Genomic DNA, 8550 nt, shown 5'->3' with positions numbered 1-8550 from the left:
TAAGATGGTTTCTTCTTTTCACAATGATGCTTGGGAAATAAACAACAGATGGTATTTAAAGAATGTTACAAATATTTTTCATCTTCCTCTTAACACCTGTGACCTAGGTAACACCAGGACACTTTTATCTATGAACAGGTTCTAAAGGGGACAGTTGAGAATATAGGAGAGTATACAAATGACATGTTTTACATGACACAAGAGCTCTCATAAAAAAATGAAGCCCTAAAACTAGCAAAATCTACAAGCTTTTACATTAGATTGAACAAAGAGAGGCAATTGTGGAAAAGTCATTAAACTTCATGAGGATGCTAAAGGAAGATAAAAATGACTTTAACAAGGTCTATTTAATAAAAGATCCTCTTCCTTTGATATCCTGCTGAAGCAAGCATTGAACAAAAACTTTTGAGGCCGAAAGTTTTGTGTATCGAGCCACATGCTAGCCAGGAAAAGGACCGGGTCCTGGGGTACGAAGTGTAAACCGTCAACAGCAGAGCTAGGTGGAGATGACAAACATGTCTGACGTCCTGAGGCTGACGGGGCTCTTTCTTGCAATGAGTTTGGGGAAGAAAGATGTAAGTTCTTTTAAAAGAATTTACATTAGCTATAGATAGAGGGTGCATGAAAAAGCAAAGCAGAACTAGTCCTGGGATAGTCTATAAGGACGTATTTGCTCTTTCAGAACTGGTTGTGGACAACAGTCTGGAAAGTTCATGCTTTGGTTCTTCTACCTAAAGAAACTTGGAAACAGCTACCTGGAAATTAATTCAAAATTTCAACATACGTTTAGGAAAATAAGCAGTCTTCTTGCTTTCTCTTTGAGGTTTTTGACTGATTAACCTTTCTAGTCTCTTCCTCCTACCCTCTGGCCTGCTGTAATTTAATTTAGGACACCTCAGAATTTTTTCCTTGCCAAGTGTTTCTCTTCTCCAAATATAAGGAGGGCATCTTTACATGGGAGTTTTTATCTCCTCTTTTCAGGAAGAAAAATGGGGATTGGAATACCCTTTTGCACCTACTGTTTTTTAAGTATCTCCAGCTCTAAATAATCCTTGTGCCAAAGTGGCATATCTTGAGGTGGCATATTCTGCTACCCTTCAAGAACCAGAAAGACAATGGCTAGGACACAAGGAATGATTTAGATCAGCTAAGACTATAACAGCTCCATTTTAATTCCACATAGATTAAAGCTGTTGAATAACTGAGGGTTAGATTATTCACTTTCAGGTGACAATCAGACTTGTTTCACAGATCTCTGAAACACTCAGATCAGATAGTGGGCATTACGTTTCACCTTCCTTTCAGAGATGAGGAAATTAAGCCCCAAGGGCCTGTGAGTGCTTGCTCAGACTGTCAACTGACGTATCAGTAGAAAAGTTAGAAACTTGGTAGAAATTTTTTGTTTTTCTAATGACAAGCTTTAAAAATATGTTTAAAGCAGACCAATTCTGGATGTCATAATTGAGTACAGGGCAAGATAGAAATCACCAAATGAATTGCAGAGGAGAACTGCCCTTACTAGAAATTTGGCTCTCTTGAGTTGCCTGAAACTTTTTTTTGAATTGTATTGGGGTATACAGGTTTAGGTTTCATGTGTACAGTTCTGTATTATATAGAACTGTATAATACAGAACTGTACATGTGTATAGGTTATATAGGTTTCATGTATACAATTCTGTATTATATAGAACTGTATAATACAGAACTGTACATGTGTATAGGTTATATAGGTTTCATGTGTACAGTTCTGTACTACATCATCTGTATATTGCATTGTGCATTCACCACCCTAAGTCTCCTTCCATTACCATTTATCCCTCCTATCCCGTCTTCTGAAACTCTTTATATACTACGAAAGTGAGCATCTTTGATGCATTCTCAATAGCTCTGATGGGTTCTCTACCACCACTTCAAAGAAAATTGTGTTCCCTTTAGGTTTGTCAAAACAAACATTTTTAATGTAAAATGGTTGCTTTTCATAGTTCACACTCCATTGTCATGAAATCAGTAAATATAAAGAAAAATATGGTGAAGATAATTAATTCTGTGAGTTCCCAGACACATTCTGTGAGATTCGTTGCGGGGAATAAAAAGATGTATCAGAACCAGTCAAAATAACTTGATCTTGCTCTAGAGGAGGTAGATGTGGCATAGTGGAAAGATTATGGAGTTTGCCATCAAAGAGAACTAGGTTTCAATCATACTTCTGCCATCTAACAGTTGTGTGACTTTGGGCAGGTTTTCTCTTCTATGAAATTCAGATACATAGAAAAACTTGCATTGTGTTGTTTTTCTGAAGATAGAGCTGTTAAAAAATTCAACTGAGTAAGTTTAAGGATATAATTAGCATTATCCAATGATACAGGCAGCATCCCATGTAGCAAAGCTCCAAGGAGGAGCACCAAGAACCTATACCAAATGAAAGGCTTTTTATAGGGAGAAGGGGGCGGGAAAATGAAGTTTCTAAGCAAAGAGTTCGTCTTTTCAAGCAAGGCACTTTCCTTTGGGGTGTCTGTCAGATGGATTACTTCACTAGTGCTGACAAGGAAATTACAGTTTAACTGGTTAAAAGTAACATTCCTGGGGAAGGCTGAGATTACATTTAGGTTTGGTAATAACTATCAGTTTGGTGATGAGGGCTTCGCAAAAGCGACCTCATCGAGGGCCTGCTATCTCTTTTATAACAGAGTGAAGAACCTCCTCAGGACTGTGTTTAATAAGACATTAACAGAAAAATATGAATTAGAAGATGATACATGTTATAAGAAATGTGTTTTCTCAGAGTAGGAAGAGGTAGTATTTCTGTTTTTAGAGATATTATAAAATTCTGAGGGATTGAGGAACTTTCCAGAACACTCAGTGAGAGGCTGGGCAATGTGCTCTTTGCCGCTCCTCCATACCTGCCTCGGCCCCCTCACTGACTGTCAAAAATGGTGAAAGAAAGGCATTTACTATGATGTTTTGGGGGTCAAACCCAATGCCACCCAAGAAAAATTGAATAAAAGGCTTATAGGAAGCTGGCCTTGAAGCATCACCCTGATAAGTATTCAAAGGAAGGAAAGAAGTTTAAACAGATTTCTCAGGAATTGCTCTCTGATGCAAAGAAAAGGGAATTATATGACAAAGAGGAGAACAGGCAATTAAAGACAGCGGAGCAGGTGGTGGTTTTGGCTCCCCCATGGACACCTTTGATATGCTTTTTGGAGGAGGAGGAAGGGTACAGAGAGAAAGGGGAGGTAAAAATATTGTGCATCAGCGCTCAGTAACCTTAGAAGATTCATTTGTATAATGGTGCAACAAGAAAACCAGCTCTGCAAAAGAATGTGATTTGTGACAAATGTGAAGGCTGAGGTGGTAAGAAAGGAGCAGTAGAGTGCTGTCCCAGTTGCAGAGGTACTGGGATGCAAATAAGAATTGATCAGATAGGACCTGGAATGATCCTGTGTGCAAGGAGTGTCAGGGTCATGGGGAATGGATCAGTCCTAAAGATAGAGGCAAAAGTTGCAATGGTAGTAAGATAGTTTGAGAGAAGATTCTAGAAGTTCATTTGACAAAGGCATGAAAGATGGCCAGAAGATAACTTTCCATAGTAAAAGGAGACCAAGAACCAGGACTGGGACAGAAGATATTATCATTGTTTTAGATCAGAAGGACCATACTCTTTATTGTTTACACTTGATGAGAAGACCTTTTCATGTGTATGGACACACATCTGGTTGAAGCATTGCGTGGCTTCCAAAGGCCGATAGCTACTTTTGACAACCAAACCATAGTAATCACCTATCATCAGGTCAGATTGCCAAACTGACAATAGGGATTGTCAAGTGTGTGCTAAATGAAGGCATGCCAATTTATAGTAGACCTTATGAAAAGGCTTGCCTAATCACTGAATTTAAGGTAAACTTTCCTGAGAAGGGCTTTCTCTCTCCTGATGAACTTTCTTTGCTAGAAAAACTACCTGAAAGGAAGTATTGTAGAAGAGACTGATGAAATGGACGAGGTAGAACTGGTGGACTTTGATCCAAATCAAGAAAGACAGTGCCATTACACGGAGAGGCATATAAGGATGACGAACACCATCCTAGGGGTGGTGTTCATTTGTCAGTGAACAACACTTACTGCTGGCAATTTATACACAGTACTGAATGAGGGAAGTATAATCATGAAATCATGATATGCTCACTACTTGCTATTGTTTTTGTTTTAATATTCAACTGGTGTTTTAAAAGTTAAATGAAGAATAAACTCATAGTATAAAAAATTCTGAGGGATTCATAAATAGTTATAACTATATTATACATAGCATATATTTTAGTGCTTATTCCTATGTATTTTCTCAGTAATATACATCTCCCCTTAGGGTGTAAACTATAATAGCACATTTTTGGTTCAGTGTAATTTATCTTTACTTACAGACCTGTATTTCTATAGCAAAGATCAAAATCATATATATCATCATTTTATATTTGAATAAAATTACAATGAAACTGATTCCAATATATGGCTGCCCAATTTTTAGGGCTCTTGTTTAAGAAAAATGGGAAAAGCATTTGAATGGATGATTACTTTTTTGTATTACTAACATTTTATAGGCTAGACTGTGGGCAAAATTCTCCATTGCCTTTTGTAAAGACGATTCATTACTCATGTTTTGCAGATATATGAATTTTTTGAATTCACTTAAGAATGATGGTGCATTATGAGGGACATTGGCCATACAACCCGCTCTCCCCAAGAAACTGGACCATCCTTAAGAGTGAACCATTAGGTCCTCCTCTAGACAGCACGCTAGATGGACCAGCTGTCCATCTGGGAGGGTCTTTGCTTGAGGTGCATGCTACATACTCACTGATGAATCAAATGAGATGACTTTATGCTCTCTAATATTTTTAAAAATCACAATGTATTCACTAAGCAATTACTTAATTTCTTTTTAAAATATTTTTTAATTTAATTATTGTTCAAGTACAGTTTTTCATCCCCCACTCCCATCCCAGCCCACCCCCCCTGCTCCCGACCCCCCTCCCATTTCCACCTCCCTTAGTTGTTCTCCATGTGTCGTTTATACTAGTTTCTGTGAGCAATTACTTAATTTCTTAATGTGGTTTCTTCAGAACTATTAATTTGCATTGTATTTATAGTCATTGAAAAAAATCAAGATGTCTGCTAAAAAAAATTTGTAATGAAAGTATTCTCCAGAAATAGTGCCTACTTACACGTTATGGGGATAAACCTTAGAAGCGTATTCTAAGAAGATGCCCTCACATTCCCTAAACTGGATTAAATACTTTTTGTATGTATTGCCTCATCCTGCATTGTGTTGGAATTATCTGTTTATGTCTGTCTCCCTATTACACCCTTTGCTTTTTTTTAAAGATTTTATTTATTTATTTTTAGAGGGGAAGGGAAGGAGAGAACTACCAACGTATGGTTGCCTCTCATGAGTCCCCTGCTGGGAACTGTCCTGCAACCCAGGCATGTGCCCTGACTGGGAATCGAACTGCGATCATGTGGTTTGCAGGCCCTCGCTCAATCCACTGAGCTATGCCAGCCAGGGCTCACCCTTTGCTTTACGGAAAATATCGTTCTAATTTTATATGCCTAGTTCAGGGACAAGTACTTTAAACAAGGGTATTTATCTGAATTGAACAACTTAATGACAAAATTACTAAATATGAATCCTGTCATTTTAAACTGTTTTGATGCTGGTGTCCTACTAGAATTTGGTTCTAGTTATGTCTGTTTTGTGAAGAATATTACTGACCCATTTCTAAGACTGTTTCACCTGACCCTGGCTATTTCAGAATAGCTACTGGACTGGTTCTTAGGCACACACACCTTGCCTACGTGGTGCTTTGTTTCTTCGCCCTCTTCCTGGAATAGCTATACTTGGTACTGGACTGTGAGCTCCTGCAGGGCAAAAGCCATGGTATCAAAACAAAAGTTTCTGTGGTTCAGACTTACGTTGCCACAAACTAGGGAGCTCAATAAACCATGAAGATTCCAACCGGGTGTAACAGCTTGCATGCTTCTGTGGGACTAACAGAGCCACACACTGAAACTAAGAAAAAAATCACTTTGAGTCATTTTAGCTCATCCTTAAAGTACCAACCCTGCGCGTGTTATTAACCGTGCCAAGAGCTTTCACTCATTTTAAATTCTCACAATTCATTTTTTCTTCCTAGTTTGTCGTTTTGGAACGATAGGTAAGTCCTAGTGGGATTGTTTATATCATGGGGGCTAAGGTTATGGTAATGTTATTTTCACAATCCCTTTACTTAAAAAACAGATATACACAAAGTGCATTGAGTGCACTAATATTAAGTGTAAAGGCTCGATGAATTTTTACACATGTATACACCTGTGTAACTACCGCTCAGAACAAGACAGCTTTTTAAGCGCTCAAGTTCCTTTGTGTCCCTTTCAAACCTCCCTCCCAGAGGTAACCATTATTCTAAATTCTTACACCACATACAAGTTTTGTAGGAAATTACTCTGGAGGAAGTGGAAATTGGCCCACAGCTCCTCGGGTTGGACGAGACACACGTTCGGCTCCCTCCCTGAAGGGCATCCTGAGGAGGTTCCAAGGGATCCGCCGTGCGACGGCTCCGCTTCCACCGACCGGAACCAGCCCCACCAGAAAGCGCCCCGGGGCCCACGTAGGTAGTGTCAGAGCACGCCACAATAGCCTCCCGCCGTCTCACAAGTCAGCCTCGCCGCAGCCTCCCCACCATTCCAGTGGGCGCCCCTCCCGCGCACCAAGAGAGCCGGGTGTGGCTCTGGGCGGGACCCGCCGGGCCGCGAGTGGCCAGGGGAGGCGCTCCGGAGTCGGTGATGTGGAGGCTCGCGCATTGGCTGAACTTCCCCCGCCGGCCGCAGCACCACCCCCCGCCCCCGGGCCCTCTTTCAGCGCTCTCATTGGCTGTTCGAGTTCTACACGCGCCTGCTCCGTACCCCTCCCGGCAAGATAAAAAAGGGTTGGGGGGGGTGGGTGGGAGGTCGGAGCTGTGAGGCGGCTGAGCGGTCTTCTCGGTAAGGGGGCGCGAGACGGCCAATCAGGACCAGAAGTAGAAAAGAGGCGCCGCGCTAGCCAGTCAGACCTTCGGTCCGGGTAGGGGCCGGCTGACGCGAGTGCGGATCGCAGCCAATGGGCGTGCCTCTACCCGTCCGCTCTTCAGCAGCCGGTCGGGGGCGGTGGGAGAGCCCGTGAGGAGAGCGCGACGGCGGCGGAGCCATCGCTGGACGGCTCCGGTGAAAGCGAGGCCCGAGCCTCTGCGTCTAGGTGAGAGGCAGGGCGCCGGGTGGGAGAGGCCAGCTGCAGGCCCTTACGTGCCTGGTCTGGGCCGCAGCTGCGGGCACGACAGCAGGCCAAGCGGAGGCGGGGGTTACACCCGCCATCCCGCCCACGTCCCCGGCCCTAGACTCCCAGAGCTGGGGGCGCTTCCTCTGTCCGTAGGGTCTCTGGTCGCGTTGGCTGCGCCGCCGCCCTCCAGAGGGCGGGGACCGCTAGCTGGGATGTAGGGAGGGGCCTGGGTTGCTGCTGCGGAGCCTGGGGGCGCTGCCTGGGATGGGGAGGCGGTGCAGAGGAGGCGAAGGCGGTGTGGGTTAGCTACCGGAGGAGCGGGCTGGTGCACTTGAGGGTTGCACTAAAAGGAGGCCTGTGATGGAAGGATTCCAGGTCTGGAGGCGAAGGAAGTGATGGGAAAAGGGTGATGCTCGGGAGAAAGGTGCCGGAGGAGACGGTGGAGTGTTGGCCTCTAGGAAGTAGGCATTGATACAGGGTGGGGAAAATGAGCTAGCAGCGGAGGGAGGGCAGGCTTGGGTTTTGAAGGTTAACAGATCTGAACAAATGGGGACACGTGGATCTGGAGTAAGAGGCTCCTACTGAAACCGGAAGGTGACTTGAGAGGAGAAGGTTTTATGTGAGTGAGATGTGGTTGGAGGCTGTTTAGCTAGAAGGCGTCAGGTGACCAGTTAAGGGGAATGTATACATGCCAGATTTATGTATGGTAGCTGAAGGGTGTGGATCTTTTATGAGTGAGTGATAATAACTGTCGGTTTTGGCAGAGACAAGAGAACCAAACATCTCAGGAAGGAGTCAGACAGGTTCACAGGTTCATTCACTGTGCACGGAGACTTTGTAACTCTCGCTACTGAGGCTTATCGACCTTTCTCCCCCGAAGTTAATCTGAGTTCATCTCTCAGAAGTAATGGCCCAAGTGTTGTTTGCTTTTGATTGGATGGCAGGAAAGAATCGCTTAATTCTTTGTATTAAAAAAAAAGTAGAAAGGCAGTGTCAGAAGATACTCTTAGAAGATCTGCCCTATAGGGGAGTTTCGCAACTGTCTTGTTAGGCATGTGTAATACGCATAAAAATTATGTAAGATCTCTTACAGTAACACAAGTGAGAGTTAACATATGATTACAATCCTGTTATTATATAGCATCCACTATTTTGTTGTTGTAGAATTTGGTTATATATCATGCTTGCTGGGAAGACTTTTAGCGTTGGGAAATTTTATAACTCAAGTTCAAATTTCTTTTCATGTA

The 8550-nt window shown here is 42.9% G+C and overlaps 1 protein-coding gene and 1 pseudogene across 7 annotated transcripts in view; both read left to right on the top strand.

The window, feature by feature from the left end:
- Positions 1–515: 515 nt before the first annotated feature.
- LOC118989793 (dnaJ homolog subfamily A member 1-like) lies at positions 516–7521 on the top strand (annotated as a pseudogene).
- Positions 7123–8550, top strand: part of FAR1 (fatty acyl-CoA reductase 1) — a 56066-nt gene continuing 54638 nt past the window's right edge. For 4 of the 7 annotated variants that reach the window (XM_037050026.1, XM_037050025.1, XM_037050024.1 and 1 more), the window contains exon 1: positions 7197–7282. The gene's annotated coding sequence lies outside the window, so the exon portion shown is untranslated. Of the gene's footprint in view, positions 7283–7551; positions 7605–8550 lie in introns of those variants that run through there. The other 3 variants (XM_037050028.1, XM_037050027.1, XM_037050022.1) reach the window with 3 other exon arrangements.

The sequence above is a fragment of the Sturnira hondurensis genome, unplaced genomic scaffold, assembly GCF_014824575.4.
Source record: "Sturnira hondurensis isolate 20B ecotype Veracruz unplaced genomic scaffold, ASM1482457v3 Scaffold0006505, whole genome shotgun sequence".
Lineage (NCBI taxonomy): Eukaryota > Metazoa > Chordata > Mammalia > Chiroptera > Phyllostomidae > Sturnira > Sturnira hondurensis.
This window is presented reverse-complemented; position numbering and strand designations above follow the sequence as displayed.